Below are 11,213 nucleotides of genomic sequence, written 5' to 3' on the forward strand. Positions count from 1 at the left end.
TTTTTTTGTGTGTGTGTGTGTGTGTGTGAATGCAATTTCAATGGAAATTTTACAGCAAAAATAACTAAAGATTAATAGGGAGTCAACTGTAGCCCAGGGGTGCTAAAGAAAAATATATTATCATAAAGTACTGTATCCTGTTTTTAGCCCTGTCCTGTTCTGTCACTGTTATCAGTCGCCGGTTTGATTTTAATTTTTACCCTATTCCGGCGCATTCAGATTTTCCATATTCTACGTAGCGCCGTCCGTCACGTTCAAGCGTTGTCTGATTGGAAGAATGCCAGGACTTGAGGGGAGGGGGAGGGGGGGGGGGGCGGCATTCTTCAAGTCTTGTCGCCTCCGGCACTCCCACGGGCGGTTATCTGTTGTACAAGTTGCGCAACATAGAATAACAATGGAAGGAATCGTGTCGGCAGCCATCTGCCATCATAGCTCAGTGGCTAGAGCACTGGTCTTGTAAACCAGGGGTCGTGAGTTCAATCCTCACTGGTGGCTACACTTTTTGGCCGACACTTTTACTACTATTTTGTTTGATCCAGCCTTGTGACACAGTCTAAGAAAGCGGTGAATCGTCAGCCACCATAGCTCAGTGGCAGAGCACTGGTCTCGTAAACCAGGGGTCGTGAGTTCAAACCTCACTGGTGGCTTCAGTGTTTTTTTTTTTTTTTTTTTTTATAATGATGGCATTTTTTTTTATATAAAAATATATAGTTATGTTGTTGTTTTCTTTTTTTTTTCGTTGTAAACCTTTCAAGTTGTTTTGTATGAAACGCTTACTTGCAGAGAGTTACATTTTCAAAAGAACGCTTTCGAGACGAAAAAACTATAATAAAACGTGTTTCTACAACCGCAAACCCTGTTGATTTATTTGGGTGCATAACAGCAGCAATTTACCCAAACAAAAGAATGATCAATCTTGACTGACAGTTCAATATGGGGCGAGTTCCAATTACTCAAATAACGATGGGCAGCGAATATAGAAAGTCTTATTCAATATTTATTTTATTTTTCTAGCAGTACTGTAATTCATAAAATAATTTCTTGAACACTGGTTATTCCTATAATAACGAATAATCAAGCTATCAAAAGTAGTTGTTCATCTAAAAAAAAATTACTGAAGGACACCAAATATACAAGCTTCCATTTTAATAGGCAACCTAAGAAATCGAGGACTCAAGTGCGCCTTGCTTTACCTCTCTTGTCTTACTAACATGGAAGTCTGATGTCCCGAACCGTCTAGGCCTGGGGACGTCATCGTGTAGCTAGGTTGCATCCTCGCTCACACAAAATAAATAAAAACATATTTTGGGCCGTTTGATACATAAAACCATGTCCCACATTACAGAAAAAGGAAAGGTCGATGTTTTATGGCAGTGGTCTCAAACTAATTTGAGTATGAAAGCCAGATAACTCACATCGGAAAGGTCGAGGGCCAAAGTAAGGGGGGAGAAGGGGTCTAAAGATTCTAAAGAGAAGCGCTATGTTTTTTGTGAACTCACAGGGACATCTTTAGATCTTATTTAAAGGGGTCATGAAACGCTTTTCCAACTTTTTCCTGTTTCGCTTTCCTCCTCAACTCATAAATCACGCATTCCACCAAACAGTTCAAGAAGACGAAAAGAAGCGAGGCCCCTCTCGCTCGGAGAGAGCCATTGTTTCCCTAGAAGATTAGCCTGTCGCTCAAAACTCGGACAAAAGTTTCTTTCCCTACCCCGTTCACCCCTAAGCTGACAGTGCTGTGGAAGCTACGTGCTCCTTGGGCTAGCCACACTTTTGCCACGTGAGCGTGGCAAATCTGGCTGCAAAGAATGAGGTCAGGTGATGAAACGGAGGCGCCTGATTGGTCCGGCAAGCGCGTAGCTTCCACCACAATGTCAGCTTAGGGGTGAAAGGACTAAATGAGGTCCGGTTTCGTGGGACGTCAGTTTGGACCCGATGACGCGCTTTTGGGACCGCGGATGTATCACAGTGAAAAGGCAGAGAGGTTACGAAGGGGAGGAGGTACGAAATAGTCCGCTGTGTTTTCAAATTTTCGCACTGAAAGTCAGGCTTTCGACTTTCTACCTTTTTTCTTTTGGCCCACGTAGAAGGGACAGAAAATAGACAGGACGACGTCTTCTCTCCCCCAGTCTCAGGTTAATTCAACATGGTTAATATTCACCAGCTCGTCTGCACCCTTACGATTTTTTTATTTGTCTATATGACTACTTTGGGTCCTGACCTGATGTGATGAAAATTTAAAATGACACCACACCGCCAACGTGTGGTCATTTTTAATAGAACAAGAGAGCAAGTATGCTGTCTTCCCCGTTGCTCAATTCCCTCAGGAATTAACCAAGCTCAATATCTCTCTAAAAAACAACAACAACAAAAAAACGGCTAATTTGACAGTTTTTTTGCTTTAATGACGATTTTCATGACAACACTGAACAAATACTTGTTTTTTAATGGCGATAATTTTTAAGGCGAGAATACCGAGCTGGTAGTTGGCAATTGCTCCCGCTGATCGTGAGTTCGCGGAATTGTTGTACATTACAAAAAACTGGGAAGCAAAAGAGAGCGAAACAAACAATGTAATGAGTTAAAACAGCGCAGCTACTTTTCGAGCGAAACAAATCGGCGAGAAGAGATCACTATGACGTATGTTACTTCAGCGCTCGAGACATTACCCGGGACCCGTAGCTAGTTGCCTGCGGGCCGCGTCCCAGTGAGTCGTGGGCCGCATGCGGCAAGCGGGCCGCGTGTTTGAGACCCCTGTTTTATGGCTTTTAAAAAGTGTCCGCCCATTCCAAGAGTAAAATAAGGATGCTAGTAATCCCACACAAGCAGACACACACTCGCGCGCACAGATTGAAATAAAAACCCACGGAAACACACACCCTCCGTTGTGACCATGATTATCGGTCAAAATCCACGCCCATCCCTGGCGGGTGACCTTCGCAAATGTCCTTGAACATCGTGCGACGAGTGCCCCTTGCCCGCCCACACTTCGTCCTCTTTCCTGGACACCAAGGCGACGCGTATTCGTTGAGTAATTTGCTCTTTAAGAAAATTCAAGTCGTTATTTCATAAATCTAAATAACTTTTTTTTTCAAATTTTATTGCTTTATACGGACGTCATAAAAAACAACAAAAAAACTGCGTTTGCACTCTTGGGCGTCACGCCATTGAAATGGCGTTGCTGTCGGCACTGCGCAGAGCACTGCGCATGCGCAAAGGCCTCATCTCACGCAAATCGGGTTTCTGCGCGGGCACAGTGCCCCGCCTGATGTGGCCAAATGCGGGCATGTTTGTAAACAGTAGGCTCGTTCGATTTACCTGCACCTGCTGCACCGGAGCAGAAAAGATTTGGGCTGTGTACTTCGGGTCGAACCTCGGAAGTCCACCGCCCTACACTCCTCTGCACCGGTGTAGGAGGTGCAGGTAAATCGAACGAACCCAGTGTGTCGGCATCATAGTGTTATTATCAAGTACGCTAGAGGTTCAACTGGCGCTAGTGTCTCTGCGATTTCCGGGAGGCAAATTGAAGCAGACAACAACCCCTCTACTTTTGCGACGCTCGTGTGCATGGCTATGGAAAAACGCGGGTACGTTTTGGTTCTTCGACGGAAAATAACATAGACAACTTTTGTTATTTGGGTCGTACCGAATTGTATTACCTTTATTAACATTGTAAAAGTGCAATTGCTTTCGTTAGCACATTCTTTTTCATCAGTGAACGATGTTTAACTTCGCTATATTTCACGCCCAAACCTCTGTTCCACAGGAGGTGCGTAAAAACAAGCGACGATTCTGAGCAAAATAACAAACGAAAGAAATATAGAGTGTGGTCAAGGCTCGCCAGCAATCCGCTGACGCTTATAGATTGCTAATATGCCAGTCCTGTTGCTATATGTAAATGACGCCGTCTTGCATCTAGCTAAAACATTCAAAACGTAAAAAATAGATGTACGTGGGCTATGAGAGGTGTCTCTTTTTATTTTTTCTATGCCGGGCAGCTCTTATTAGGCATTTGTTCTCTAAGATTCGGAGCGTGCGGGTGATGTTTTGAACGTAAAACTAGCTTCTTCGCACAGAGCAGAAAGAATAAAACAGTGAAACCGGACTATATTATATTGCGTGCCTACAATATATTTTGATGGTACATGCACATGAGGTTACTGATCCAATGTTACTGCGTAGTCCTTGCCGTCTCTTTTGGTTTTCCTGATGTCCTTCATTCGTTTGATACGTATATCCCCCATGCTGAAAAGTGCCGACGTTGTGTTCGCGCTAACAGTGTCCGTTTTAGCACCGTTTTTAATGCAATAAATTAAAAAAAAAAAAACGTAGAAACTGACGAATTAATTCGTCCGCCTGACTGACTAATGTTCCGAGCTACCTAGTACGTACGAATTATTCGGGATATTTTCTCTTATAATCGAGCGCAGGGAGAAAATGCAGCCACTTTTACCTGTGAAAATGCATTACCGGAAGTCAATTTTCGACTGGTTTAATTTGCGACAGCACACTAGCGCCAGCTGAACCTCTACATTGTACACTACATTAACTCTATGGTGAGTATACGCGACACTCGCGTCTTTCACGGAACTATACGGCGAGCAAGTGTTCCAAAACGCGTCTTCGGTGCATCGGAACGCAAGGAGGAGCACGCCGACCAAAGAGCAACATAGGGAACGGACAGGGAGCGCGCGATGATGAGGCCGCCAAGCGTGCGCTGTCATTGGTTGGCGTCAGGGGGTAAACAAAAGCACACCGGCGCGTTTAGGGGGTAAACAAACGCACGAGGTGCGCAGGAGTGGACGAACTTGCCCGCCGTATGCTGCACTTATCGCTCAGGTGAAACATGTCGAGTCATTGGGGTGTGGATGCATGCGCCCAGTCTGACACTCTGTGGAGCTAATGCGCAGGCTCAGAGGCCGTTCCACAGCCCAGCAGACATGAATGGCAGCACTCAGAGGGCGATTATTGGAAGGGGCAGATTACCATGATGACTTCGCTGCTTTGTGAGTGGTCTCCGATTGTTCGTATCGGGTGGATTTGCAATCTCGTATTGTGCTCATTGATAATGACTAGATCCGGACTGGTCATAATCCTTTGCATCCTAAACCCGACAAAAGGCCGCCAAAAAAAAAAAAAAAAACGAAAAAACCTTACCAGGAGTTGAACTGTACAAAGGCTCATTGACCCTCTTACAGTCCCGTAGCAAAAGCTTGCCGTTTTATTAGAACGCACGGACAAAAACCTAGCGAGAGCTTGTTGATTGATTTTTCTGGTAGTTACGTGCAACGTTGTAACTCACGACCTTGTTACACGTGATTGGGAATCGCTGACGTCACGGAATTCTGGTGGGTGGTGAAACGAAAATGTGATTTTCAGAAATCTGAACAATTAGGGATGATTTTTCGATAGGCCAATACCTACTGCGGTTTGACTGGGACGTTTTTCACGTTATTTACAACGATGTGACCTGTGTTGGCAGAAGTCAGTCCATGTCTTTTTTACCTGTACTTTATTTGTCGTTGTGTGACCCGAAACAAACCGACGTGCAGCCTTGGTTTTCTGTGGGAAACACAATCTTCTTGGCGTTCTCCTCTAATAAAATGCGAGGGAAGTCGTGCTGAAACTTTTTTCGGACACTAAAAAATGGAGAGGATATCGGAAAGAAAGAAGGAAGAAAGTTATTGGAAATTTTCGAGCCACATAACTTAACACAAACAATCTATGACGATAATGCAATTAAATGCAAAGGTGCAAGCGATCTGGAAATGAATAAGGATAATAATCCTTGTAATACAAGGGGGACAAAGGAAAAACACAAATATCCAATCTCCAATTTGGAGATTTGTGTTTGTCCTTCGTCCCCCTTGTTCCCCTTCTCCAGGGATTATTACCGGCAAACACTCTAATCCCTTCCAGCTTTCGATCATTTGAAAAAAAAAAAAGAAGATTACAGTCAAGTTGTTTTGACAAACCCTAAAGTATTTATTTTTGTTATTGAATAATGCGTTTTTTAAACTAAACTTTTAGTTAGTCGGAAATATGTTTTCTAGAAAGTTTTGTTTCTCGCATCGTCATTTGGTCTAAATAAACGAAATGGGACGATCTCGGTTGGCCCCCTCGTAAGCTGGGCGATGGAAAAATTTGAAGAAATACCGATACACTTTTATAATCACTCATGTCAAGTCACGGTTTAGCTCCCGACTTAATATAGTAATATGTTCCTAGTTCCGCAAGTTCATTTATGATTGTAGTCGCGTTTTTGAAAATTTTGTTTCAGCACATCAGAATATTACCTTAACTTAGTATAATCAAATGTAATATTCATTGTGTTTTTGAATGACCGCTTGGTTTTGTTTATGCGTCGTTGTAGAGATGAATAATTATTTAGATTTATTTTAATTTTTTTTTTTGCCTCTGTGAATTTGTTTTTTCTGAGACAAAATATGCATGTGTTATCGTACCTTTTTTTGTTTATTTGACTCAAAGAAGGACACTTTTCTATAAAAACAATTTTTGGTGATAGATGCACCAATAAACAATGAACTATGAAACATACATCAGCACTTCTGAATTTCAGATACCCAATTAATATCGTGTGAAGTTGTTAGTGTATATTCAAACTCAAAGAGGTTACCTATCTAAAGAGATATTTATAATTGAAGACATATCTAGAGTCCACTTTTGAACTATATATGTTTACTCGAACTACTAATAAATAATCGTTTAAAAGAAAGCTGAAGTACTTTTTAAAAAAATCTGAGTTAGGAGCGACCTTCTATAGCTTTTTGTCCCGTGAATTTTGTTATCGCACTTATCTGGGGCAGAAGACAACGTAAGCCGAATTTATTTTGAAAAATACATGCACCGATTTCCGCAGGGCGGAAATTGGTGCAAGTAGCGGTGTGCTCGGAGAATACCCTTATGTATCAATACGCTGTGTTTTAGAGCGCAGCTCTTAAGCGCCCGTTTCCGGCTTGAGCGGCGTCGCCGTCGGCGTAACCGCGGCGATGTTTCGGCATGGTGGCTTTTCGGCACCGTGCCGAAACGTCCTCGAGGGGTCACGTGACGTCACGGGAGTCACGTGAGCTCAGGGGGTCACGTGGCCCCCTCAGGGGTCACGTGACCCCCCTCTCAGGACCCTGACCCCCCTCAGAGCCTCTTTGAGGTCACGTGACCCCCGTGAGGTTACGAGGGTCACGCGTCATCACGAGGGTCACGTGACCTCACGGTTACGCCGACGGCGACGGCGACGCCGACGCCGCTCGGAGGGAGGAATAGCAGGCAGGATGAGGAGGAGGGACGAGGGGTATACCCTTCCTCAGTACCCTTCCCTCCACCTCCTCAAGAGCTGCGCTCTAATTCGGCGTCACAGGGAGTTGTAAACGGCTTTCATTTTTTTATACACGAACTCAGCTCTGTTACATCACGGCGCGGTGATGGCGCGTCGGGCGTACTTCCGGTCTGGGGCTGTGGGCGGATGTCACCACGCGGGACGTGCATTCCTGTGTTGTTTTAGACGGAACCAAACAAAAACCTACCTTCTCGTCAAAACGCCGCGACTGCAGCTGCAGCGGAGTCGGGAAACATTGGAAAGACAGTTTTCACGTGTTTTCTGCCTGTTCGGTTCGACCGAGAACGTGGATAGGGGCCGTGAAAAAGGAAAATGGGACGCCGTCGGAGCATGATAGCTTCTGCGGGAAGAACTTTGGGTTAAATTCACGGATACCTGTGGTCGTAAGACTTATCTCTGCTGTTCCAGTAAGAACGCGATAAAACCGCCAAGTTGTACCAACTACCTGCGGATTACGTTGAGTGCGTCTTCAAGTTCAAACGGTCGCCTGATCGGTCAAACTGTCGTCTGCTCTTTCAAACGTTTCTGCTTGTTGTTGTCTGCTCGTTTAAAGTTCAAACGACAGCGTCCCGTACACCAAACGTTGACACGGTAATTGAAATGAGATGTAATTGTAGGCCTCAGCGGACTTTTAAGTTTGAGGGTTGGTGGGGGTAAGAAGGCTTGGCGTAAACAGTAGGTATAAGGAGATATTGATAATTGTTACCAGTGGCCATCACCGACTCTACTTGTTATGCCTGATTCACTAGGTCCGATTCTGCTTGCCAATTTCAGTATCAACATCTACAATCTCAGCTACGATTCACTTTTGCAGCCCAAGCGACGTCATGACTGAAAATAGCGTACAGATCTCATCATGCGAATCAGGCGAATCAGGCTGCGGCGTCCACGCGGAATGAATCGCCGCATGTCACATTATTCACGCGAAGTTTTGAGGCGCAACGAGCCTCGGTAATTTCGCTGAGGCCGCTAAAGTAGTCAGACATTGCCAGGAAGACGTACAATCAATAATTCCAACGCGACAGAGAGTGTGGGGACTCACACCGACGCCGACAACATCGCATTCCAATGGTTTGTTTATGGGCGACGGCGATCCTCTTGCCCACACTCCATTGCGCATGCGCGGCGTCGGTGGCTTCCGCTAGGGGCGCTACGGTTGGTTTGTAAACATGAGTTGGTCTATTCTGTCTGAATAAAGCATTTTCTTAATGCGCTTGCACGAGAGCTCTCGGTAGAAAAACTGCGCCGCATTCAACGTGTATAGTTTCATGCGAGATCGAGCACGCATTAAAGCTTACTATCGTGATTGCACGTGTATCATTCATCAAAAGGTCTAGGGCCCCAACATCGGGAAGTTGTTCAGCTGCAGCACGCTATGTACGTTTTCACTTTACACTTGCCAAAATGTCTGTATGGGCAGATCATGATACTTAATTTTGATTGCCTGATCATGGTTAAACTGTTTAAGTGACTCAATTGACGCTGCACCTCTTTACTCTGCAAGACATGTTTTCGTGGTATTGTGCAAGCCAAAAAAAAATATTTCGACATTCTTTTTTTCTTTTTTTTTTGCAAATATTAAGAATTGTTTGTTATATTATTATTTTATTGCAGGCTTTTTGGGATGATATGAAAACCTACATGCCACTAACTCCAAATAGAGGCTGCTTTCGAACAGAAAGCCTCTATCTAGTCGATGTGCTTTTGGGCAACTGAAAAGGTTATGAAACATTCATGTCAGAAACCGTCTCACGGTTGTGTTCAGGTGACAGCGAGTAACCCCTGAAGTCATGGTTGCACACCAATTCCCCACAACCCCACGGGATGCTGTGCTGCCCGCTGGCCAAGCTTAACAAAAAGCATTGCTTAAGGATTTTGGTGTAGAGCAGCGAGTAGGTATGCTCAAGAGCAGGTTCCGGTGGTTGAAAAGGTACCGGGCACAGCAACATCATTTGCCTTTCTGGACAATGCGGGCTCCTATAGCACTATTCTGGGGCCTGCCCTCGAGCCTCGTGCCCCTGAAGGGTCCAACGCTGAGGACGGCGTGAGCTTTGACAGCAGAGGACAAGCTGTGCAGCGTTGAAAATCTGAGAGGTGACCGCCTCTACACCCCAAGTATGTGCTGGCTACCAGGGTCGGCCTGCTCAGCCTGGCAGCTGTAGAACCTGTTAGGAGCTTGTCTTTCAGCTCGTCACATTTGCGAAATATACTTGTGTGCGGCCGCTTGCCCTTTTGTGTAATACGTTGTAACTTGCCCAATCTATTAGACTCGGCGAGTCCCTCTTGACTGCAGAGTGGTGTGCCTAGCAGACAGTTTAAGCGGCATTCAATTCTCTCGGGTTCTTTTATCGACAACCTAATACAGATGAAGAAACAGTTTGATACGAGGTCACTTTTTTTTTTTTTGTCTGAAGCAATTGCATATGCATCAAAACAACTTACCTCATGCCCATACCAGGCAGGCAGAAAAAGCTATTTCATGTTTGATAGAGAGAAATAGAATTTACAATATATATATTTTTTTTTCTGTGGTATTTGGGTTAAAAAAAACACCAAACGAAGCACTTGCTGTCAGACTTTTTGGCATGGCACTTGAAATTAAAACTTTGTATGTTTGTGATAATTTGCTGCTTCTTAAAAAGCTTTTTTAATGCAATGTTTTTTTGGCAAGGGTAAGCTGCCAAGTATGAAAACCGCAAAAGTGAGACGCCGAAGAATTCTGACTAACGTACAGAACAAAAGCAGGGCCTCCTCACGGGTGCCATCTCGTTTCGCATCAACTGCGTAAGCATTCCGGCTCAAACAATATATTGTTCTAAGCATGGAGGAAGAAAAGCGAAGAATTAGCTGTGGTTTCTGGTATCTGTACGATTGGAGTTCCACCGCCGTACCACCGTTTGTTGTGCAATTTATAGTTCCTTGTGTATGAAATGCGCATTGACAACAGAAGTCGCGGGTCTCGGTACACAAATGATTGCTCGACATGTGCTGACTCAGAAATCGTATTATATATATGACAATTTTGTTGGATATGACCAAGGTACTGCTGCAAATCTTTTTTTTTTTTCATGCTATAATGAAATTATGACAGGAGTAAAATGTTGCCTAAGAAGCATGTTTTATTGTGGATGAAAGTCTGCACCCCCTGAAGGGCAGCACGGGTTTGGTCAGTGAAGATGGCTGCTGGGCATGTGCAACTGTTTGTCCCTCCACAGCCTGCAGACAAAACACACGAAAAGGGCTACTGCTTATAAAAAACATTGTGAGAATCGGACCGCTATCACCGTGAAGGGGCGCGGGAACAGGCTCTTTTCTTTGCGGGTTTGCGTTTGCACGTGTGCCCCGGTGTGTGAGTGACCTGGCGACGCTCGTGCGAGCTGGGGCAGGGGACATTTTGGAGTAGAAAAGAAGACGAGGAGAGCACGTGGTGTGACCTTTTGGAGACATAGGGGAATTAGCTTGGCTTGTAAATAGACGTGGTTTTTTCTTCCCCCTATCCGCGGAGTCCTGTCTGGTTTACTCTTCCATCAGCGACCATCAGCTGCCTCCGTCGTCGGGTCCCGGCGCAATCTCCAAGAAAGAACATCTTTACTGGCGCAGTCGACAGGATTGCGTCAGCGGACCCCGGCGGCGTAATCTTCACAACGGAATCGGCGGACAACGACCTGACGCGGCATTGGTGGAGCTATAATTATAATGCAATTAAAAGCCTTCTAAAGAGAAGACTGGATCACGGAGCTCCTTGAAGATTAGACCACCGAGCTACTTTGTGGTGGCAGAGCTACCTCGGACCCGATGCCGTCCCACTCCAGCGAGGAACGCCTTAATCTAAAGCTCGGACATCGATTTCGTGCCTGAC

At 44.9% G+C, this 11,213-nt stretch overlaps 1 non-coding gene across 1 annotated transcript; it reads left to right on the forward strand.

The window, feature by feature from the left end:
* Positions 1-575: 575 nt before the first annotated feature.
* Positions 576-647, forward strand: Trnat-cgu. Its single transcript has one exon. It is a non-coding gene; the product is annotated as a tRNA-Thr (tRNA).
* The last annotated feature ends 10,566 nt before the right edge of the window (positions 648-11,213 follow it).

The sequence above is a fragment of the Ixodes scapularis genome, unplaced genomic scaffold (genome assembly GCF_016920785.2).
Source record: "Ixodes scapularis isolate PalLabHiFi unplaced genomic scaffold, ASM1692078v2 PGA_scaffold2__306_contigs__length_199485367, whole genome shotgun sequence".
NCBI lineage: Eukaryota > Metazoa > Arthropoda > Arachnida > Ixodida > Ixodidae > Ixodes > Ixodes scapularis.